The sequence below is a fragment of the Cherax quadricarinatus genome, chromosome 27 (genome assembly GCF_038502225.1).
Source record: "Cherax quadricarinatus isolate ZL_2023a chromosome 27, ASM3850222v1, whole genome shotgun sequence".
In the NCBI taxonomy this organism is placed as follows: Eukaryota; Metazoa; Arthropoda; class Malacostraca; order Decapoda; family Parastacidae; genus Cherax; species Cherax quadricarinatus.
In genome coordinates this window covers 22,203,925-22,229,892 of record NC_091318.1, presented here as the reverse complement: position 1 = coordinate 22,229,892, position 25,968 = coordinate 22,203,925, and the positions used below count along the sequence as shown (strand labels likewise).

The 25,968-nt window shown below is 40.4% G+C and overlaps 1 protein-coding gene across 5 annotated transcripts in view; it reads right to left on the bottom strand.

Moving 5' to 3' along the window:
- LOC128691092 (putative neural-cadherin 2) overlaps window positions 1-25,968 on the bottom strand; it is an 816,602-nt gene that overhangs the window by 341,332 nt on the left and 449,302 nt on the right. Inside the window, exon 1 of one of the 5 annotated variants that reach the window (XM_070089107.1) lies at window positions 4,984-5,044. The exons of the other annotated variants lie outside the window; for them this stretch is intronic. The gene's annotated coding sequence lies outside the window, so the exon portion shown is untranslated. Of the gene's footprint in view, window positions 1-4,983; window positions 5,045-25,968 lie in introns of those variants that run through there. 5 annotated transcript variants of the gene reach the window in all.

Below are 25,968 nucleotides of genomic sequence, written 5' to 3'. Positions count from 1 at the left end.
CGTTAAGAGCTGCAATCAACGTAGGTCATTAGTTAGCAACGTTCGTTACTATTAAATACACATTTAACCTAATAGCACATTTAATTAACTGGTAAGAACAGTGACCTTATTTGAAAAAAAAAAAAACTAATTTATCTTTTATGAGTGAAGACTGAATAGAGGGGAGACGGGAAAGGGGGGGAGGAGGAAGGAGGAAAGGATGAGAGGGAAAAGAGGAAAGAAGAAGAGCGAGAGAGAGGAGGGGTGAAGAAAGGGAAGGAATGGAAAAGAGAGACGCTAGGAAGAGAGTGCTTACAAATAAAGTTAGGAAATGCTAACCGTAAAACCCTTGTGTAAAATATGAGAGAGAGAGAGAGAGAGAGAGAGAGAGAGAGAGAGAGAGAGAGAGAGAGAGAGAGGGGTGAGGGAGAGTGACAGAATTATTTAAAACTATCACGACAAATCCCAGACGAAAGGCCACAGGTCAACTACAATATTCATAGAAAACCCCACATTGAGACGGAAATTTAAAATAGCAGCTCCCTGAAAACAAAAATATATATTTATTTCCTTGAAAAAAATAAAACTGAAGCTAATGAGAAAGAAAGTTTCAAGTTTTGGCGTAAGATTATTGCATCGGTTTATTATTGTCTTCACAGGAAAAGTTTGAACCTATGTGGGTCATACTGCGCCTTTGTAAAGGCGCAGTATGACATGACAGGTCTGAGATGAAGGGAAGAGGTAGCCCGAATTCCCTCGGTGTTATGATCCCTAAACCAGCATCAAGGCACACCCTTCGATAGGTCTACTTTGAAGGAACCATTATCAACGATAATACTCAATCAGTAGAAACATTTATAAATGCGTAACATACCACCTTTCTCCCCAGTACATCCAGGTTAAGAAGACACGTGACCTGCGAAAATATAATGGCAACGAATGCAACAGCAGCAAAAGTAATTGCAGTAAATTTAACTGTAACAAATCTGAAAATCTGCTGTGCTATTCTTTCCTCCAGTCTCTTCAATGCATAAGCCACAGGCTTCAGGTCTCTGGCTAGTTAAAGCAGACAAATATATTTCATAACCCTTCAAACAGCAAAGATTCTCAGCAACATATTTAGTAATTCCATTAAATTGCAATTCCTCCAAATTCTAGTCATCTGATTGGGATATTAAATCTTTCGTACTGATATTCAATCCCATACGAATATTACATATCTGACAGGGTTATTAAAGCTTCATTACATTTATTATATGTAGATAAAAGAGCTTTTCTTAAATGCTTTTTAACTATTTAATTTAAATTCAATCTCCACCCGGTGTTTTTGCAACTTTAAAGGACTTAGACAGATGTCTGATACTTTGCAAGGGTGGTGTAGTTGTAGCGGTCTTTAGTTAAATCTTGCGAGCTTGGCTTGGCATTTTTTTGCCCAAATTGACGAGTGTAAATTCACTTGCAATAATTCCGCGAAAAATTCTGAAGATCATAAATTTAATAAATATAGTATCACTGGCGTTGAATACTACCAATGAAATTTAGAGTGCCCAAAAAAATATTACACAGAATTCAGCTCAGTTATATCACGTTAATTGTAGCAATTTTAGGCTAGGTTTCTAAGGTATTTTTTTGCATAAAATATAAAATTAAACCATGTTAATTAAAAAATTAACAGTCCATAAGTTTTTTCGAAAACATATCATTTTAGGACTTACTGGGTTGTTTGTCGAACGCTGCCTGAATCGTACGACAGGACCACTAATGCAAATTGTAATTATCACTAGATCTTAAAAGTGATGCTACTGCATCATCGCTCACGCTAGTTAGAAACAGAAAGATTGTCAGGCATTTGGAATAGTCTGGAGGAGCTCAGGATCGAGCATCATCAGCCCGCCTTGATTTAGTTTCTCCTCAAACCAAGCACTTGAATTTGTGAACAAGAACCAGTTCACTTGTCTTTTCGAACTCACTGTCACCGGCTCTCAGACTAAAATGCAGAAATAATACTAACAATATTATAGAGGACATAAAAAATGTAATTATCTTTGGAAATTCAAATATACTATTAAAACTGAACTTGCAGGAATAGGAACACGGCAGAAACATAGAATGAAGGTTCTGTTAATCATTGCAGCAGATTGCAACTAAACTGCAGATTCAAAAATTTATGGATAAAAAAAATACAATTTGCAAAACAAGCTATTGTTGGGACAACGTTTCGCTTTGTGTAGAGCTTTATGAGAAAACGTGTCATCCCGACACAATTTTGTCTTGTAACATGCGTTTTCTCTTCACTATTATGGAGTTTATGCCATTTACGTCTAGCAAAGTTAAATAAAAGAGGTACGTCAGGGCATTGTTACTCGATGCGGCATTACACCAGGATCACATTAGGGGAAACATGTTTATAATAAGAAATACGAAAAACGCCAGAGCAGAGACAATTAAAACTAGGATTTCTTTAAGTTACATGTGTATGTGGCAGGTTGATGTAGCAACTGCAGGAGGAAAATACGGAAAAATACACTAACATTTATGAACATAAACACGTTGTAACTAGGGTTCGTAATATTTTGCAACAAAGGCCGTATTCACTGAGACTGAGATAACCACAGTTTTAAAAGTCAGTGATACCTAAATGTTGAAATAGTCAATAATGGAATAGATATTGCTAATAGTGTATCAACAATATGGCCTAAAATGTACTGTTTTTATGGCAGTATGTTTACTCAAAGGATTAATGGCGCTGCCCAATAAACTCGCCCATCGAGGCGAAATAAAAGAGAATAACAAAAGAAATAGCAATGACAACAGCAAAAGCAATAATAATACTGATACCAAAAATCAAGGCTGCCAGATTTTTATAACTTCAACATTCCCAGGGAAATAAAGGTTGTTGATTCTAGTTAATTAACTACTCAGAAATAGAAGAAAATTACAAGCAGATTGTTTCATCTATTCGGTCATGCAACTTGTGAGAACTCAAAAGACATCCACGCTAAGAGAGGCTGTCTAATATTTAAACTTAGAATAATAATAATAATAATAATAATAATAATAATAATAATAATAATAATAATAATAATAACTGTAATTGTAAAAATAATTACGGCAATAAAAAACGTATTAACGTCTAATAAAATGTTTTAGTGGTCAAAAGTATAAGTGGTCAAAAGCATTCAACCCCCCTTCCCACACGCACACGCACACACAAACCCACACGCACACACACAGGACTACAAAGAGACCTGGACAGGCTATAAGCCTGGTCCAGCAACTGGCTCCTCGAATTTAACCCAGCCAAATGCCAAGTCATGAAGATCAGGGAAGGGCAAAGAAGACCGTAGACAGAGTATGGGCTAGGCGGCCAGAGATTGCTAATCTCACTCAAGGAGAAAGATCTTGGGGTGAGTATAATACCGAGCACGTCCCCGGGAGCACACATCAAGATAACTGCTGCATCATATGGGCGCCTGGCAAACCTGAGAATAGCGTTCCGATACCTCAGTAAGGAATCGTTTAAGACTCTATACATCGTGTACGTCAGGCCCATAATGGAGTATGCAGCACCAGTTTGGGATCCACACCTGGTCAAGCACGTCAAGAAATTAGAGAAAGTGCAAAGGTTTTCAACAAGGCTAGTTCCAGAGCTAAGGGGAATGTCCTACGATGAAAGGTAAAGGGAAATCGGCCTGACGACACTGGTGAACAGGAGGGTTAGGAGAGACATGATAACGACATACAAAATACTGCGAGGAATTGATAAGGTTGACAGAGACAAGATGTTCCAGAGAGGGGACACAGAAACAAGGGGTCACAATTGGAAGTTGAAGACTCAGAGGAGTCAAAGGGATGTTAGGAAGTATTTCTTCAGTCATGAGTTGTTAGGAAGTGGAATAGTCTGGCAAGTGAGGTAGTGGAGCCAGGAACCATACATAGTTTTAAGACGAGGTATGATAAAGCTCATGAGGCTGGGCCAGGAGCTGAGTCTCTACCCCTGCAACCACAGTTAGGTGAATTAGGTGAGTATACACACACACACACACACACACCCTACACATTCACGCACATACATACACAAAAATAAAACATACCATTACAAGCACAAACGCAAAGTCGGAAATACTTAATAATTAATATATTGTTCGTATTAACTCAACTGTGTTCGATCTCCACAAAAAAAATAAATACAGATATAAAAACAGGAAAGCAATGTTTTCAATTGCCAGGAAAAGGCATCAAAGCCTTTATACAATTTGTTACAACACAAATTAATATAGCATTCAAAAATAAAAATATAAAAGCATCGAGAATTCACTTGTTTAGAGGATTCGTTTATCAGGATTAAAGCCTATCTATTACACGAGTTTCATTAAGGCTGCATGTTACCTGCATGTTACCTGCATGTTACCTGCATGTCACCAGTCATGGAAATTGTAATCCTTAATACAGGAACTATAGTAATGTGTACTTTCTGATATAAAGCCTCCAAGTCTGTATAAACTCCCTTTTTCACTGTGGTATTTTTTCATATTTGCAATCACGCGTTTTATTGTGATTTCTTTATAATATATATATATATATATATATATATATATATATATATATATATATATATATATATATATATATATATATATATATATATATAGATAGATATTCATGATTAACCTACCTTTTACTCCTTTCAAAAAATTTTGTTAGCATAACTAAAGCAAAACTTCCACAGAACTAAGCCTCTTGCTTCAGTTTTAATCCATTAACACCAAGATGTTGCACGTTCACAACTAAAAAGTGAATCTCAGTATATGTCACTTGTGCCAAAAATCATTTATAATGATTAACATATTCATGAGGATTCAGAAATTGCTGTTCACTACAAATGTTACTTTTTTTTTTAAGTTTTTCCGAAAGTTTTTGTTCATCTGTTTATCAGAGACAGTTGGTACGTTAAATATAATAGATGTTTTACAGAGGATATTCAAATTTGTGTGGCGTAAGAACTTTCGGAAGGTGACTGTGGGTGAACTAGCTGTAGGCGCGGAGGATGTGCTCGCGTTACGGTGTCCAGCGGAGAACTGGAGTGTGTGTGGCACCAAGACCCCGTCCCAGTGCCAAGCACCAGCACACACCAGCGCCCACTAGCACCCCACTAGCACCTCACTAGCACCCCACTAGCACCCCACTAGCATCCAAACCGGGGACACTGCCTCCTCATGATGCTTGCTTGCTTCCAAGACGAAGACTTTCCGCGATGACGAGCCTTCTCTAAGACTGTTGTTGTTGTTGTCGTCGTCGAGTCTTGAGTCAAAATCAGCTGACGTGGGACTTGATCATGTATTGTCCCACTCAATGTCTCATTAAGAGCATCTTAAAATAAATAATGTCAGTCAATTCAGTGGAGAAGGAAATTAAGCTAATAAAACCAAGTTTCCCTTCCCTGATGGTGCAAGTAAGTTGAATTACGCCAACAAGTTAAGATGCTAAATTTCCTTACTGATTTTTTAAGCATTAAGTTAATATTTGCCAGTTATACCTTCATGACTTCATGTGTGATATCCCCAGCAGGCCACTTATGTATGATGGCTTTATAACATACCCAGTAGTGCAACTGCGTGTAACTGTTTATCTACAGAAGCATGTTAATATCCTGTTACCCATTTCTCAATATTCCTGAGCACATTAATAAAAAACATATGCACTAATATAATATTAAAGACGTGCGATATCTCTCTTTAAGAGTCATGTTAAGCATTCAGTGTCACTCCAGAAGAGACAACCGACAAGAAGTAGACTTTATTGGTCCCAAAGCATTTAATATTTATATAAAAAAAATTACTTCAGTCCTAGCGATGTTAGATTATTAGGTTATGACATACCGACTGCATGAGAATTATTCAAGTTCCACCTTGATATGAACATGACAGATACTGTAATCCATAAGAAATAGATCAAAGTTAACAGAAATACACATCTTTGCATGTATCAAATAAAGTAAAACCAGGTTTATTTTTTTGTGTAGTATACAAAGTGTAGTTTACGTGTAATAAAATATTGTTAAGCACAAAGAAAGCCACTAACATGCCTGTGTATTTCTAACAAATACACAAACACGGATACACAGAAGCATTTCTCTCAGTGTAATTAAGGATGCATAATTCTCGTTGTGCATGAGCAAAAAGGATGCACCTCTGTGTATATGCACAGAGATGTAAATCTCTGTGTATATACCTTGTGCTGAAATTGCTGTGATCTCCATTAAAGAAGAGGGCGAGTGGCGAGTGTTTCCACTTATTTTACTTGATACATCCAAATGTCTCCAGTCACAATGCAAAGGTACACAACTCGAAGATAACATGACAGATGGCAGCGGTAGTGGAATATAGCATTTGTCTCGCGACTACCGGACACCGGACTTAATGATAATATAATAACATCTTGATTTCTATTAATACATGTACATGGTATACAGGCCTAGCTGACATCAGTGACATACTGCCATATAGAAAGCCGATTGTTATGCTGAGCATTTCGGGCAGATTAGGTCAATTTTGTCCCGGGATGCAACCCACACCAGTCGACTCACACCCAGGTACCCATTTTTGCTGATGGGTGAACATGGACAACCGGTGTAAGGAAACACGCCCAATGTTTCTACACTTACCGGGAATCGAATCCTGACCCTCAGTGTGTGAAGCGAAAGCTTTGCCACTAGGCCACGGGCCACGTAGGATTGAACCTCAACTGTTTAGTGCCCTGAATAACCCATAGGAGTTTAGCGATTCATATAAATATATAGTGTATACGAGATTCTTTGGTAACTAGTGGTCGCACATTTTTGTTTCATTCAGTCCTGCTCACGAACATGTTACGACCAAAAATCAGCAGGATATTTAGCCTCTTTTAGATGGTTAAACGTGTTGCATATGTTTCTTTGATCACGGTTTTGACGCTTCACCGTTCAAAATGTCCAGCACATGACATGCGCGCAGATAACTTTCCCTGGAAGTGCCGACATTATTACCAATCAGGAAATGCTTGTACGTCCAATTTGCTGCTCGTCTTACCTACTGTTCAGCAGTTAACAAAGGCACTGCCTCCCACGTGAGTGTTTCCTGGAAACAACGTTACATCCATTCGCCTAAATGATTTAGGCGATGAGCCTCAGCTAGATTTGTGCAATTTGAATGCACAAATTCGATCACGATGCGCGATTTAACATCTGGCTTCGTTTGCACAGAACCAGCCATTTTGACTCTGGAATGCAAAGATGTATTGACAAGTTAAGAAGCCGTGATCACAGTTGTACTGTTTTGATCGCAAAGTTACATTCCAACATGAAATTCAAGCGAAAGGACAAAAAACTATTTAGTTATCCATTTACATTCCGAGAAAAAGACATTTCTTCCAGGATTTTAGGGAAAATAGTTTTATTCTTATAACAGGGATTTGGACGAGTGTTAGCTTAGACCCACTTCAGTAGAGTAAACACGTGTTATTACATTTAGTCCCGCTGGGACCTGGAAATCTGTTTCCCTGAGAGACGTTCCTGGGTGAGGAACGTAGCGATGAAATTGTCAAGAGGATGCTTGTCAAATCTCCACGTTGCCTATGAGTTGGGAAGGCACGAAATGCTCATCATTGCCCATCATGACAGTCACGAAGACGAGAACCTTCATTCGGTGATTACACATGGGTTTAGCACTCAAAACGAGTATAATTATGAAACACGTAATGGGAATGCTTTTTTAATGGGTATAATTAGGCAATGTGATGTAAAAGTTGTCTCAGGAAGAGAGAGAAAGAGAGAGAGAGACTGACTTAACCTTTGGTCTTTAAACACAAAATGCAAGCAAATTTCTCGTCCTGTGTTTGTCACATTATTCCTCCCGCAGGAAGAGCAGGTTGTCGCAGGGGAGTCGCTTATTATGTCGTAGTGACCTCTGGGATGCTATAATTTTCATCCTCACTCGCTGTGCTTTAAGCACCATGTCTCTCATTCTCATCCTCACTAGTATTCTGGGCATCATGTCTCTCATTCCCATCTTCACTCGCTGTGTTCTGAGAATCGCCCTGTATTTTCGTCTTTACTCGCCGTACTCTGAACATGAAGTCTCTAGTACAGGCGATATACTTCCTCCTGTGTTACTAATTCAAACGCTCCATCATTACACATTCTTGTGCGGGTGTTGGGGCAGGGATAAGGCGTGTGGCGGTGGTATAGAGTAGGTATGAGACGTGAAGTGGTGTGGGAGTAGGTATGAGGCGTGTGATGTGGGAGCAGGTATAAGACGTGTGGTGATGTGGGAGTAGGTATGAGATGTGTGTTGGTGTGGGAGTAGGTATGAGATGTGTGTTGGTGTGGGAGTAGGTATGAGGTGTGTGTTGGTGTGGGAGTAGGTATGAGATGTGTGTTGGTGTGGGAGTAGGTATGAGATGTGTGGTGGTGTGGAAGTAGGTATATGAGGCGTGTGGTGGTGTGGGAATAGGTATGAGGCGTGTGGTGGTGTGGGAGTAGGTATGAGGCGTGTGGTGGTGTGGGAGTAGGTATGAGACGTATGGTGGCGTGGGATTATGGATGAGGAGGGTGTTGGCCATGACGTATTACACACGTACTTTTTCCTTACATTCTCTTCCGTTCCTGTGTTTTGCCTCTCTGCATTTTTGATCGACCCTTGGATTCTCTCAGCGTCAATCATTCTTCCCCATACAGGAGATAAAACTTGATTGTTGCCGCCTCACTACACTTTTAGTTACGCAATTTCACCCTTTACGTGGTGGTTTGTCTTTCTTACAAAATGTCCAGGCTAAACTGGTGTTGGAAAACGGTTCACTTCATAGTGTTCTCTCCTATACAATGGAGGTGAAGTTACGTGGATACAGGTTGGCAGTATGTTTGTCAGCACGGAGAGGATCGATCCTCCAAAACATTTTGAGCTAAATGACCCTTATGGGCTGTGCGCTTTACATAGAATAAATTTCTATCCCATATAACCGTCTTCTAGATTCCACATGTTTTTTTCCCATTTAATTTCCACGAGAGAGCAGAATGTCAACACACATACACAGTGATGACTTCAAGCGGGCTCTACCTATTCCATTTTCTCTAAATCTGACTTCGCGCAGAAGAAAACATGGTTCCAACCTCGCCAGAGTGCAATTTCCTGTAAATCTCATTTCCTTGACATACTGCCTTAGGAAATACTTCATTGCTGAGTCGAGCAACTTACCCCTCCTTTCGAACTCTGAACTTAAATTAGGGTCCTACTCTTCATTGTCAATATATCAATGAATAAAGTCCCAATAATAATATCATTTGTTTATCCCTGACTATTTGCACCTTCTGCAGTTGTTTTTAATGTGTTGTTGGTCTCTGCGTACCTGTGATGGCATATTGCTCATCACGGACAAAATAGTCCTGGAATTGGATGTCGGACCCTCAGGTGCTTTCTTCTATCAAAACACTGATCCACTTGCGAATTACGCTCAGATATGCAAGAAAATAGAAACAGAGGTGCACTACAATAAAGCGATGGAGATAAAATGAAAATTAAACAGAAATGCAGTATAATGCGATTTTTTATTGATTCTTTTTGACTACAATGTAGTCAACATTTAATAATTTTATATTGAATTTGTGATTATTTTTTCCACTGCAATAAAGCAATAAAAAATCCCACATTGCAGGAAGCGTTTCTAATGGAGCATCGTGGCAACGTTTTGCTGTGTCGAGTTTTACGAAATGATGAGAACGAAAGGTTGCCCAAGTAAAGATTTAGAGTTTGCCGCCGAAGCGGCTTGAGCTACCATACCCATCCTGTGGATGGTAGCTCAAGAGTATATGAATACTAAAGAGAAATATAATGGCACAATACCGTGACTGAAACAATTCACAAATGACACGTACATTGGAGAATGAAACCTAGAGCGATGTTTCGGTCCGACTTCGACCAGTGGCTCGTTAATGATCCAAGTCGGACCGAAACGTCGTCATAAGTTTCATTCTCCTATGTGTAGGTCATTTGTGAAGTGCATACACGAAACACGTAGGTACCAGGCCCCACAAAAACAAGGTTAACAGGAATACGTCTGGATTTGTATCTACAGTTGATTTATACGCTGCAAGCAAATTCAAGATATTTGTTTAATATGTCTGGTATCTTATTTGAATTAAATTAATACCTTGAAGTTCAGCAACGTATCTTATTTTTCAATATTACCGGCAGAACGCTATATATATAGGCCTAAGCCTCCTACAACATCCCTACGTGAATGTTATATGTAACTTTTGGTAGACCTGCTTGTCCTCTCCCTCACCCGTTTTGCGTTCTGTGATTCACACAGGTTTAGCGCCTACTTTATAAAAATAATAATCGAATCTTCAAAAGTCTCGTGAATTGACCTGACATTAGTCACCGCCTCACTTTCTGTTGCATTGACCTTATTTTTTTTATTTTCACCGTTTTCCTACACATTTGCAACTTGATAATGGTTTACGAAGACCCCGAAATGTCACAAAGCTTTTAGTTTCAATTTGTAGGTTTACTGGGTGGGGGCAGTGAGGGCGTTAGCGTGGAAGGAGGTAGGGATAAGGCGTGCGTGGCGTGTGGAGCACAGATAAGGCGTGTATTGGAGGCAGATTCTGTCGTGGGTGTCGGGAGGGACTGAAGGGTCGTGTGTGGTAGGGGAAAGGAGGAAGGGTCGTGTGTGGTAGGGGAAAGGAGGAAGGGTCGTGTGTGGTAGGGGAAAGGAGGAAGGGTCGTGTGTGGTAGGGGAAAGGAGGAAGGGTCATGTGTGGTAGGGGAAAGGAGGAAGGGTCGTGTGTGGTAAGGGAAGGAGGAAGGGTCGTGTGTGGTAACTGCGGAGAGAAGGAAGGGTCGTGGGTAGAAGTTGGGGATGAGAGAAAGGGTCGTGGGTGGTAGTTGGAGAAGGGAGGAAGGATTGTGTGTGGTAGCTGTGGAGGGGAAGGGTCATGTGTGGTATCTGGGGGTGAGGGTCGTTTGTAGTAGCTGGGGGTGAGGGTCGTTTGTAGTAGCTGGGGAGGGAAGGAAGGATCGTGTGTGGTAGCTGGGGAGAGGGGAGTAAGGGTCATTTGTGGCTTGCGGAGTGCGGCTTTGTAGTGAGAGGCGCAGCCTCCTCGTCTTAACATAGCACGGCAGTGTTCTGTGTTGGCCTTGTTTGTGTATCAGTCAATGTCATCTCTCCCTGCCTGTAGGCTGTGCGACCTTCCTGTAAACTGTGCGACCTGCTTGCAGACTGCACGGACTGTGTCTCTGACTGCGTCTTCAAGCTGGCTCCCTTGTCTTCCTACCATCCTATTTAATGCCTCATATAAACTTAAACCTGTTCTATTTGTTGATGACGCTACTTGTATCTCCCATTCAGATCAAGTGAACTACACCAATAATTATGAGCTCGTAAAGATGTCAGCTTGGATGGTAATCAGTACATTCTAAATACTGACAAGAAATACATAACTTATGGGAAAAAAATTAAACATACACCCTGTAACAAAAGTGAATAATGTGGACCGTGGAAGGAAAAATTCTTGGGTTTACACCTCGACAGCAATTTAAAAGACAATATACATCATATATTCCGATAGACATCTCAAAAACCACTAATCACTTTGTACTACTCTCTAATCTATCCTCACTTCGCTCATGTTATGTGTGCCTGGGGATCTACAACAACAAATTATCTTAACTTATATCAGTAGCAATGCAACAAAAAGCCTCAGCGAGAATTATCACTCATTCAGATTCCAAACAACATTCGTCCCCACTTATCAAAAGTTTCAAATTATTCAACAGGCAAAGCATTCTTACTACGGCGCGTACTATGTATACAGGATAATCAATATAATTGTTGCATAAATCCAACCCTGAAGCCCTTAAAGAGGTGCACCAGAATGGACAGGAACAATTAAAAAGAAATATATCGTTCATGTCCCACGAGTTCGATTCAACCTGAGTAGAAATTCAGAGTGCATAAAAGATCCCAAAATCTGGAGCTCTCCACCAGAAGATATTAAATGTTCCTAATCTGCCAACGGCTTCAGATATATTGTTACAGGACATCTCCTGAACTTGACGTTAATATAAGTCTAACCTATCTACTGTATCCTAGTCTATCAAGTTTCCACCCAGTATTCATCCTCAAAAAAACATTCATGTATCCACTATGCTTTAAACTTCCATTTTTTTCTGTTTTATTCTCTTCCTTTATTTTAATATTGTTGTTATAATACACAGGTATTTGTTACTTAGTGTGACCACTCCGCTTAATTATCTCACCTTCATAACAAATCTTCCTAACAAATCGAACAGATAAACTCCAGATAAACAAAGAGTAGTGGTCAACAGAGTTAAATCGGAGGCTGCCATAGTGAAGAGCTCTGTTCCACAAGGCACAGTACTCGCCCCCATCTTATTCCTTATCCTCATATCAGACATAGACAGAGATATACACCACAGCACCGTATCATCCTTTGCGGATGATACTAGGATCTGCATGAGGCTGTCATCTGCTGAGGACGCGGTTAACCTCCAAGAAGATATAAACAAAGTTTTCCAGTGGGCAACGGTAAACAATGATGATGTTCAATGAGGACAAATTCCAACTACTCCGTTATGGAAAACTGGAGGAGATAATAACTAAAACAGAGTATACTACTGACTCCGGCCATACAATAGAGCGGAAAAATAATGTAAGGGACCTGGGAGTAGTAATGTCTGAGGATCTCACTTTCAAGGATCACAACAGTGCCACGATCGCACGTGCAAAGAAAATGATAGGATGGATAATGAGAACTTTCAAAACGAGAGATACCAAGCCCATGATGATCCTTTTCAAATCACTTGTTCTCTCTAGGCTGGAATACTGCTGTACATTAACATCTCCATTCAAAGCAGGTGAAATCGCAGATCTAGAGAGTGTACAGAGATCCTTTACTGCACGTATAAGTTCTGTCAAGCACCTTAACTACTGGGAACGCTTGGAAGCACTTGACTTGTACTCGTTGGAACGCAGGAGGGAGAGATATATCATAATCTACACTTGGAAAATCTTGGAGGGAATGGTCCCAAATCTGCACACAGAAATCACTCCTTACGAAAGTAAAAGACTGGGCAGGCGATGCAAAATGCCCCCCAATAAAAAGTAGGGGCGCCATTGGTACACTAAGGGAAAACACCATAAGTGTCCGGGGCCCAAAACTGTTCAACAGCCTCCCATCAAGCATTAGGGGAATTGCCAATAAACCCCTGGCTGCCTTCAAGAGAGAGCTGGACAGATACCTAAAGTCATTGCCGGATCAGCCGGGCTGTGGCTTGTACGTTGGACTGCGTGCGGCCAGCAGTAACAGCCTAGTTGATCAGGCCCTGATCCATCGGGAGGCCTGGTCATGGACCGGGCCGCGGGGGCGTTGATCCCCGGAATAACCTCCAGGTAACCTCCAGGTAACCTTCATGTAACTTAACAATGTTGCATCTAACATTGACGGTGAAATAAACGGAGTTTTGTTACTTAAAATGACTTTGTGCTTAATTATCATTTCTTCATTCAACTTAATTATATCCCAGTATGTATTTATATAACCTCATCTCAACTGTTCTGTGTAAGTCTGACTGAAAGGCTTATATGCTTTACCATTATAGCTTACATAATTCATTTCCTTATACATTGTAAAATGTTTTATCCAAGTGAATGAATTTTTATTTGCATTAGTATAGCTGCTGATTTCTGCATGACTGACTAACTGGCTGATTGACTGACTGGCTGGCGGGTTCTGTTACTGGCTGGCTGGCTGGCTGGCTGGCTGGCTGTAGCCTAGCCTGTCTCTAGGGGAGTTATTCACCCCGTCCTTGGATGGAACGTTATTATATCCCAGTCCCCTAGCATCGTATGACCCCAACGAGTTTAGCGCTTCGAAGTGAATGTAATAATCCTCAATGATATATATTCTTCCTACGTTCCCAGGCCAATCAAATTCATAGATGCCTATAACCTTTTCATACTGGTTCATGAGATTCCGACGCTCCAATCCTCACCAATTTAAACCAAACTGCCATTGAAACAGAATCTGAACATGAGTTTGAACGAAACCGCAGAGAAAATAAGGTCATAATCATATGGCCAGATTTAGATGATGGGTTCATTTTGAACACTCTTGCACTCTTTTTTTACCCCCCTCCACACACACACACACACACACACACACACACACACACAATTTCCCCCTCAGTCTCACCCAGTCTCACTATCTCCCTCACTCCCACTCTCTCCCTCATTCCTACTCACTTATCCACTCAAACACTTTCTCACTCCCTCACCCACTCCCTCACCCTCTCAGCCAATAGCATTTCAGACATAAGACCACTGACCTTCCCAGCAGGATCCTCTTCACCTTGTGACAGGTCAATTCCCACCAGAGAATCCCCGTTCCTGGACTGACAGAGTCTTGTACCTGGGTTCACAGATTTACCAATAACTCCTCCATCCTACATCGTTATTCTGCCACGTGTTCCTGTCATTCATACAGTTTGAACTCGATACATTTTTAAATGCACATTAAAATAATAGTATATTCTTTACAAGATCAATACTGAAAGGGGAAGAGGGTGCAGACTAAATAAAGATAGTGGAGAGAAGCACCTGGAGGAAACACGTGAAGGGAAGGAGCAGAGCAGCAGCTGCATTAGTAGCAAAATAAATAAATAGGAGCTCAGGTACATCCTGTTCGTTCAAGTACAAAAATGTATATAAGAACATGTGGTTCTTAACTCAGTGTTAAAATTGGTTAATTAGCAAAACCTCGTTTAAAATTAAGTCCTTTCTAAACTTTTCTCTTATACGTTGAAAGATATTTTTTTCATTTATGATAAAGTAAAAATTAATAATTCTGTACCAAAAAAAATTTAGAAAACTTACTTAACCTTATTATAAGAAGCGCAATTTAATTTAGCCTATACCAACTAAATACTTTAGATAAGTTTATAATAATTTAATAATAAATAAACACAATGAAATATTTTTTTTCGTTAGGTTCAGAATGATTTTTGCAAAATTATTACATACACAAATTTTCGCTTGCCTTAATCGGCAAGAAGAGCGTTGCTATTTAAGCTAAAATGTCGTACCGAATAGGTAAAGCTTGCGACTTGGGCTTAAACTACAACACTTTTCTTGCCGAATAAGGCAAGCGAAAATTTATGTATGCAATAATTTCGTAAAAGAAATATTCTGAACCTAACGATAAATTATATTTCATTGTTTGCTTATTATTAAATTATTGTAAACTTATCTAAAAAATATTTATTTGGCATAGGCTAAATTAAATTGCGCTTGTTATAATAAGGTTAGGTAAGTTTTCTTAGTTTTTTTTTTTTTGGTACAAAATTATTTACATTATCGTAAATAAAAAAATATATATCTTTAAACGTATAAGAGGAAATTTTAGAAAGGACTTAATTTTAAATAAGTTCTTCCTAGTTGACCAGTTTTACCTATTCGGCACGACATGAATATATATTACAAATAGTTCGTGAATGACCGGAATGAGCACAGAACCTATAAGCTCAAGTCGTAGACACACATACACACACACACATTACGAATTTGACTTATTAACACAATTTGAGGTGTAGATTAAAGTTAAATTACTTCCAAGGCTGGTTAGTCTCTGACAGCGCTTCACATTTCTCTCCCTCTGACCTGCCATACTCTGGGGACATCAATTTAAATTGCTGTACGGTAGCAGTGGAGGAGGAGGAGGGGTGAGGAGGAGGAGGAGGAGGAGGAGGAGGAGGAAGAATTGAAGAAGTGGGAGAGGAAGGAAAAGGAGAGGGAGAAGGAGGAAGAGAAGGAGAAACAGGAGGGGGGGGGGCAGAGAGATTAGAAACACTGGGAGAAACAGGAGACGGAGAAACAAAGAGAACAAGGAATAGACGAAGCGGTTGAAACAGCATGCAGGGAAACAAAAAAAAAAAAAGGAAAAAGAGGAAAAGGAAGGGAAGCAGGGGACATAGAAGAAACAAGATGAAAAAACAGTAGGGAAAATAGAACCATAAGAAATGGACTGGAGGAAATGGAAGGTGGAGAAACATTAGAGGAAAAGCATGAGGAGAGACAGAGAGAAGAACCAGAAAGATGAGAAACAGGTGGGGGGAAATGAGGAAAAAGTACGAAAAACAGATGGTAAATAACAACAATGAAGAGCATGAGCAAGAAAATAATGATGAGAAACAGGAGGATGAGGAGGATGAGCAACAGAAGTCATGAACAATAACAGAGAAATAAATAAAAAAAAGGAGACATGGAAGAATTAGAAAAAAGATGAGAAGAGCCAAGTCTTTAAAACACCTGGAGTAGATTCATCAGTCTATTGGTGCAAGCCTGTGTGATGAACACATAAGAGTGAAGAGAGGACACCACTTTCACTTGAGAGAGGAAAGTTCAGCTTTAGTAAGCCACCACTGAGTCCAGCACGGTCAGCCAGGGTTTCTACTGATGCGGCGACCCAACAGAGTGACACCTGTCTCTCTCAACCAAGTGTCCATAGACACACGGTCGTGCCACGCCCCCGCCACAGTGCCGGCGCCATCAAATCACAACCAAATTTCAGTGTGTACGAAGAACAGCGTAGCCCTGGCTCTTGTCTTATAACTGACGACATTCCTCTCCAGAGCTCTCTTCTTCGTCAGTCCTCACATCCTGTGGGTCTTACCCGTGGGTCTTCAGTTAAGTTCAGTAATATTTGACCCCATATCATCATTATCAAACCAGTGATTTTTTTTTTAAAATGAGCTGAAAAAGTAATGAAACAATGTAAAGTGTCAATAAGGTTCATGTTATGAGACTGACAGCTTATAATGACCAACCCGATCCCAGCAAAGCGGCCGAGCGTGCAATCTGAATATTAATGCTATAATGAAGGAAATCTTTACAATGTTGTGCTCTAAAAGAAAATTTGTCCTCATCTCTTCAGATTATTATTATTATTATTATTATTATTATTATTATTATTGTGCTTATAGGAATGCGCCACAGCCAAAGAATTCTGTGATAGACTGATGATAATCAGGTTTGAACCTAGGTAAGTCCAGGTCCAATTCCTAGGATCAAGAGCCCTTCACTAGCATCAAGTCACTCCTCCCCCCCGTCCCGTCCCTTCCCTTCCCCCCGTTTTTTCTCTCTCTTAAATGCGCTGAAACCCCTCCCCCCACACGGTGTAAAGATTTATATAATGTATATTCACGCTTACCTGGTTTTCATGTGGAGTTATTCAGCGCAAGAAGTGAAGGCTCGATCTTTCGTCAGCTAAACAGTGTACTCCTTTAATAGATAACCATGAATGAACACAAGCAAACAGCTTGTTGATGGTAGTGCAGGGATAGAGGTGAGGGATACCACCTGTCTATCCCTACTTCGAGCCTACATTAGGACTTAGTAACACAATTTGTACGTTCCAAATAGTGCAATATCTCTCTCTCCGCATCCCGTGACACTAGTGTGTCCCAGCATCCCGTGACACTAGTGTGTGTCCCAACATCCCGTGATACTAGTGTGTCCCAGCATCCCGTGACATTAGTGTGTCCCAGCATCCCGTGACACTAGTGTGTGTCCCAGCATCCCGTGACATTAGTGTGTCCCAGCATCCCGTGACACTAGTGTGTCCCAGCATCCCGTGGCGCCATTCACGTTTCCAATAAAACATCCTACCTTCATTTTACACTGTTCTTTTTCTTACGCATGACACAGTGTCAAAATCTAAACGTTCGCGCATATTCATACAATCAATTTACAATATTTTAATTTCAGTTATGGGACAAATACACATTTTTACCACATACTATAAAAAATATAAGAAGGACTGCGGACACGCCTATTAGTTGGGTGTCTGGGAAAACATACACGACTGCTAAAATGTGCACGTTTTTCGCACGTGGTGCGAAAACTGGGTGAATATAACACCAACAGCTGAAGAAAAGTGCCCCGAGATTGTAAATAACTGTGCGTGTGTTCCCTGGACGCAGGCAGCTGCCCGTCTTTAGCCTAAGGGTGAGAGGCCATCACCAGCTGCTACGTAAAGCTGGGACATCGTCCCCTCTCCTTCCACCAGCCTCGCCTGAAAACATGTTACACGCTCGTGGTGAAGACCGTGAACTATACGGAGCTGCTCCTCCTATGGTGGTGGTGAATTCTCTGGTGAGAAAGATGAGAAAGAATCTGCTCCCCTTTCTTTTCGGTCTTGAAGTGAAAAAAGATTGACTTTTTCTTCCTCATCTTATAAGTGTGTCGGCTCTACTTTTTTTTTTTTTTTTTTTGATCTTAAAAGACAGAATCTACTTCTTTTTCTTCACGTTGAAAGACAGAAAAGAAATTCTGTTTTTCTTCTACTTGAAAGAGGAAATTTTTTTTTATCTTGAAAAACGAGAAAGCTACTCATAATAATAATAATAATAATAATAATAATGTTTTATATGCCTTAAAATCAGTATTTTTTTTTTTTTTGCTTACGAAAAAATAACAATTAAAACTCATACGATTTACCTTGCTGGTATATTTTAAGGCACAGGTGTTATTCATCCATTTATTATAAAAAATTGCAATACCTAAATACCTTAATTAAAAACGGGCAAGAAATTAAATTTACAACTCTGTGGAAATTGAAAAAAAAAATGTCCAGCATGCTTCATGGAATTTACCCGCGATCCGAATACTTTAAGATTCACGAGGAGATTGTTATATATTTTTTTTTTTTTTTTTTTTTTTAGCAGTTGAAGGTTCGCAGTTTATTTTAGAAAACGGTTTGAGTAGGAAATCAGTGATTTATCAGATCACTCAAGAAGAATCAGGAAACCCCGAAACAGTTGACGAAATCTTGCCCTCTGTAGCTGAATAATGTTATAACACCATGAAGTAATAATTCAAGGATGCCGTAAGCAAAGAAATACTTCATTTTACGATGTTTCACTCACAATATGCGTGAGACATCACTATGGGTGGAAACCTTAAGCATGGACATCTTTCAATTTACGACATTCCACTCACAGTAGGTGCGAAACATCACTGTTGGTGAATACCTTCAGCAGGGATATCCTTCAATTTGTGACATTTCATTCACAGTAGGAGTGAAACACCACTATGGGCGAAACGTTATAAAACGAAGGATTCCCCATGCTTTTATGCACCCATCCTTCTAACTCTCCTCTCTTTTTCACACGTCGAAGGTGACTGACTCGCTTACCCCTGCGTCCATCTGAGGGAATAACAGTGAGGTCACAGATGTTGGGAAAGTAATAGTAATATCTTGCACGCATAAAATATTAAAATGAGGGCAGCCAAGGTGTTGGCAATAGCTTCGGGTACGCAGCTGTCTCTGAGCCCTTCCTGGAATATTGTAGAGTTGCTACGAAGGCTTAAAATCCAGAAAAAAATGTGTTGTACGCATGTCTCAGTATTATTATTATTATTACTGTTACTAATTATTATCGTCATCGCCACATTAGCCAACTCCCGCTAAGGAAAGTTGACACCCCCTCCCCCCAAAAAAGGAAACATGCACCATTATTCATGCAATGCTTGTGTCGGAGGCAGACAACCCCTTTCGAAAAATTCTCTGAACTGGAGCATCCCCACCCATCCTTCACAATGCAGATGCTGTGCTTCAGCAACTCCAGGACTCAAATCAGGCTACCCGGCTTCCCTAAATCCCTATATAAATATTACCTTGCTCACACACCAACAGACGCCAAATTCTTGAAATCTTTTGTCTCCGTTCACGCCCATTTACATCTTTTGCATACACCTGCTGGATTTCCAATAATATTACCACTACTACTAATAAAAATTATTATTGTTATTATTATCATCATCATCATCGGAAGTCGTTATTTCCATAGGGATAGCACAGCACCTGAGGAATTGGACGTAATCAGGTTGATATGAGGAAGGGAAATATAGCTCCATGCACCTGGATCATGATCTCTTCACAGGCATTAACGGCACCTCTCCTTTCAAGGGAATGGCGTCGACACTGAGGAGGTTAGATTCCAGTCCCTCTAATAGTAAGTCTATCCTGTGTGATGGGTTATTTAGATAGAGAAATGTTGATATCTTGTGACCTTAGCGTGACTGCAATGTGCAACAGCGTAGTGCAACACTGCTATATTCACGAATACGTTAAAATGTTATCAGTCTAAAATTGGTTTGTCACAGTTTTGCACTTAATCCGTTATCTCGACTTGTTGCCTGTAACGGGACGATCCTGTCACCTGTTGCGATTAGATGGACAGTCCTGTCACCTGTTGCGAGCAGTTTGACAGTTCTGTCACCTATCGAGAGTAGATTTAAAGTCGTGTCACCTGTAGAGAGTAGATGGACAGTCCTGTCATCTGTTGCGAGTAGACGGACGGATCTGTTACCTGTTGCGAGTAGATGGAAAGTCTTGTTACTTGTCGCGAGTATATGTACAGTCCTGTTAACTCTTACTCAGAGTGGAGAAAGGAAAACTCCAAAGAATTCACCGGCATCCGTCCACTAAGGAGTCTACAACGTGAAAATCGGGAAGACCTCGACACTAATAGATCCTGCATAATAGTTTCTGGAAGCTTTGTGGAGAAACGTTAGGATCGCAACCAAAGAACCAGGGTCTGATTCCTCTACAGGACGAGAGGAATCGAACCAAGCAGGTCCCTATTTACCTGGCAATAAATAGGTACCTGCAGCGAACTCTTGTGGCTCACATTTTGTAAAAGAGCTCGACTTTTTGTTTATTATGAGCTAATTACCCATCCTGGGTTAAATAACTCAAAGGAATGTTATCGTATAATAATAATAATAATAATAATAATAATAATAATAATAATAATAATAATAATAATAATTTTTACAAGTACATGATACAGCCTAGCTGACATCAATGACATGCTACAAAGGAAGCTCCTGGTTATGCAGAGCATTTCGGGTAACTTGCCTTAATTTTGTTCCCAGGATGCGACCCACACCAGTCGACTAACACCCAGGTACCTGTTCCTTTATCGTCTTAGATGTCGTCATCGACATGTTCATCTCTCCTCTTTTATTCATCTTCAAATTCTCTTTCTTATTTTTCTCCTTCCTCCGCACCTACTACGTAAAAATGCAAACACACATCAGTGCGCTGTATAGCCCTTGTGGTTTAGCGCTTCTTTTTTATTATAATAATAATACACACATCAGCAGTGATTCTTGCCTAGCATAGGCCAGTAGGCTTGCCTCAGTGGTTTTTTCTTGTGTTCTTCTTAAGCCTCTTCAGACAACTATTAGACAAGATTTTACACTCAGTAAATGTTAAAATGATTGTCCTCTTCACAATTTTAGCCTGCAAAGTATTAAATATACGTATATATATTTTTTTTAACCGACCACGTCAACTCCCCTGAGTAACTTTTTTTGTATGTATAATTAAAACCTCCCGTCACCGTTGCCACGAATTTTTCTTTTTTTGGTGATGGGGGGTAAGGAGGTACTACAAAATTAGGTTAATTTGTTACCTCTCTTTCTTGCTTTTGGTTTCTTTCTCTCTCTCTCTCTCTCTCTCATACCATCAGTATCAAGGAGATTTCGACATTATTCTTTTTTGGTTTCTTGTTCCAAAGAAACTAACAAGAAAATACATCATATATAGACTTGCAAGACATGGACACCTGCTTGCAAACTTCATATATTTGAAAACTGGAGGAGCCAAAGTCTTGAAGAAACTTCAAGGGGAACATCATATAGGGTTGCGAATTTTGTCTCGAAACCAGTAACTGGAAACTTCTTTATTCTACAGAGGATAAATCTTTTTCGTAAATTAAAATGAGAAACTTTACTGATTAGGGAGGAAGAGATGTGGTAATGATATTTTATTGCATAGATATTTTATTAGTGATTTCGTCCGAATTGAAAGGTTATTAAGCTTGAATAATAGGCACTGACCAAGTCCAATTTTGTTTGTATCCATGTAATTATTATGCTTATCAATAATAACCTTAATCTTTAAATGGGTGGACCGGTAAGCCAGCGGAAGGCCTCGGTCAGATGACCAAAAGCTCCAGCTGGGGGTTATCAAATAACTAAGATCCTCGTCAGGAAACACTTGTCCTGTTTCCTGACAAACCTTACCTAACCTGTATTCATGCAGCGTATTGATACGCATATAGGTACTGCTGTTGCTGTTATTGTTATTTCTGCCCTTTCTGATGATTTAACTACAACTGTTACTATTGCAGCTGCTAGCGTTACTGCAGTTTCTGCTGCTCCTGGTGTTGCTGATGATACTGATGCTAGAGATATCGGTGGTGGTGCTACGTTAATAAGGAACATAAGCAGCTAGCCGTGACTGGCCTCTGGAAACCCCAGGATGATCGTAAAATGTGATTTATATCTTAAATGGTCCAGGATGCTGCCACTCAGTCACCTCGGCCCAGCAAAGTACAGCTCGACACACGGGAATGTGTCTTTTAAAAGAAGAGAGACCATATTTCTTGCCAAATTCTATATTTACTTTCGTTTTAAATCTTCATTTTAAAGGATGTAAATGTATGAGGTGTCTATTGTTTTTTACTGGTTCTCTCTGTCGTTGTCTCCCTATCTCTTAATCTCTGTAACCCTATTTCTACTTCTATCTCCTTTCCTCTTCGTTTCCGTTTTTGTCCTTCTCCCCCTCTCTGTTTCACCATCTCTCACCTCCCACATCTCTCTCTCTCTCTGTTAAGCGAAACCCTTTCTCAAATGAGGAGTGAAAAACGTATTGATGTTAATGCTGGCTGGGTTCGCCCTATAAGCCTAGACAGCAAGCCCTCCCGAGAACATACCACACATACATAATACAGCATTTGCATGATCGTCAGAGACAGCATCAGATGAGCAACGACTAAACAAAAGCAAGCTGCATAGCTGTATCAACAGTTGGTGCAACATAACAGCATTAGCCGCGATATCAAAAGTAACAGCGGCATCATCACGAACAGCATCAGCATAGAGAGTATCAATATCAACAGCAGTAACAGCATCAAATACATCACATCAGCATCAAAAGCAAATCTGGAGCAAGGGACAGCCATGAGAAAGAATATTTATAATAACCAGCCTTATCCCACGTCCCCATTCATCACCAAAGAAAAGAATTGTAAAGAAGCCCCGAGGCTCCTCGGAGCTGCTGCTTTCATTCATTCAACCTCGCAACAGCAGCCTGCTTTCCAGGCGCACCATCTCTGCCTCTTTCTCAACCTCTTGTCACAACTCAAATTGACGGAGGACGCGGAGCGAGTGAGCGAAGAAGAGGTGCGTGCATGCTTGTGTACTCACCTAGGTGTACTCACATAGTTGTGGTTGCAGGGGTCGATTCACAGCTCCTGTCCCCGCCTCTTCACTGGTCGCTACTGGGTCACTCTTCCTGCTCCATGCGCTTTACCATACCTCCTCTTAAAGCTATGTATGGATCCTGCCTTCACTACATCACTTCCCAGACTATTCCACTGCCTGACAACTCTGTGATTGAAGAAATACTTCCTAATGTGTGTGTGTGTGTGTGTGTGTGTGTGTGAGAGAGAGAGAGAGAGAGAGAGAGAGAGAGAGAGAGAGAGAGAGAGAGAGAGAGAGAGAGAGAGAGAGAGAGAGAGCGCAGTGAGTTGAAGAGCAATTGTCATAACTCGGCCTTCTCAAAGCTCCCAATTTTCATTTTATTAAGAACGTACTTTTCCAGCTTTTTTTGACAGGTACGATCCAATGGAAAGAAACAGGCCTAAAGGTAAGCACAAGTGCACAGGTCAGGGAGAGGTGCACAGGTCAGGATCAGGTTCAAAAGTCAGAGTCAGGTTTACAGGTCAGGGAGAGGTGCACAGGTCAGAGTCAGGATGTACAAAAACATGGTTCCTCAGATGAACTTGGTTTTCAGTGAGACGCGGCAGAAAAACTCCAGTATTATTTTCATCATGATGAATCTTCAGTCCAATTTTTTCCACCTGATGGAGCTCCACTAACACTTTTCCACGCGATGTAACTCTTTCGTCTCTCTCAATCGTATTGTTTTCGTTACGGAAACGAATTCCAAGAGTCGCATTCTCTTCGTTATAAACCCAGTCTGAAAGTACGACTGTGTGGTGGACTGAAAAGAATCAAGAACATTAAAGTTTGATCCTGTATGAAAGCAGTTTCACAAAAGCTGTGTTGATGACGTTTTCCGACATATTGGAAATTTAAGTTTTATGCACAGCTTAGAAATGGAAAATTTCACGGTGTTATTTATATCTGTTGTCTTTTTAATATCTTCAGTCACACGGACTGGAATCCAAACGAAGAATGCACAAAACATACAAATAATCTACGGAATGGCTTCATCTGCCTACGTCACTCTAGAAAAATATATTGCAATTTCATACCAGGTCTCTTTTTCAATTGTATTTACGGATTCACATACCTGTATATTTTTGGGGGGAGTGTTCCTAATAAATTTTAATGACTGCTGTCAAATGTGAAGTAATTGCGAAGGACGCAGAGGGCAGAAAATATAAAAAGAAAAATTTCACATTGAAGGAATATTAAACGAAGTGAATGGATTTTTTTTTTGTCCTCAATCTGAGATCCTCTTTACAGGGAAAGACTGAATTACACTGATTACTTCCAGTCTCAGTTGTATTTCCTGTACATCTGGGATTTACGTTTTCAATGATCAGTGGATCCAAATGGCATTTTTTTTTTTTTTTGACACATCGGCCATTTCCCAACGCGGCAAGGCGACCAGAAAAAAAAAGAAACACTTTCACCATCATTCACTCCATCACTGTCTTGCCAGAGGCGTGCCGATACTACATTTCAAAAACTGGGAAGATAAGGCACACGGACTGTTTTCCCTCAATGTAAAGCCGCTCAATCACTTGATAAACGTCTACACAGAGCGAAACGTTGGCCAAATAACAGACCGTCCTGCAACGGCGCTTTTTCTTTATCAACAGTGTTGACAAAAAGAAAACAAAGAAACTATGCTTAGAACTTCAGGCAATGCAACGGATGCCAAAATAAAGCAAGATTTTTGCCATATTAGTAAAGCCTCGCCGGCATGACTGCGTAACGCTAGTGTACCTTGACGCACTAATGAGACACACACAGGAGAGGAGCTTCGCAAATATTTTCGAAATTCACGAGTATAGCGAGAGTAAAAAAAATGAGAGGATAAAATAGGAAAGAAAACACAGCAGAACTGTTTTTCTGACAAAGGTAAAAATTAGTGTGTTTGTGTGTGTGTGTGTGTGTGTGTGTGTGTGTGTGTGTGTGTGTGTGTGTGTGTGTGTGTGTGTGTGTGTACATTCGTACTAAAGTATTCATTTCTGTATGTTCATGTATATTTACGTGATTATTTAATCGGTGAATATTTAAAACTATCAAATAATCTTTATTATTGCCACTTGATTGTTTTATTTTTACACGCATTCACAAATTAGGAAATATGTCGTAGTGGTGTCCAGTCTCCAGTGCTTGTAGTGTCCAGTCTCCAGTGCTTGTAGTGTCCAGTCTCCAGTGCTTGTAGTGTCCAGTCTCCAGTGCTTGTAGTGTCCAGTCTCCAGTGCTTGTAGTGTCCAGTCTCCAGTGCTTGTAGTGTCCAGTCTCCAGTGCTTGTAGTGTCCAGTCTCCAGTGCTTGTAGTGTCCAGTCTCCAGTGCTTGTAGTGTCCAGTCTCCAGTGCTTGTAGTGTCCAGTCTCCAGTGCTTGTAGTGTCCAGTCTCCAGTGCTTGTAGTGTCCAGTCTCCAGTGCTTGTAGTGTCCAGTCTCCAGTGCTTGTAGCGTCCAGTCTCCAGTGCTTGTAGTGTCCAGTCTCCAGTGCTTGTAGTGTCCAGTCTCCAGTGCTTGTAGTGTCCAGTCTCCAGTGCTTGTAGTGTCCAGTCTCCAGTGCTTGTAGTGTCCAGTCTCCAGTGCTTGTAGTGTCCAGTCTCCAGTGCTTGTAGTGTCCAGTGCTTGTAGTGTCCAG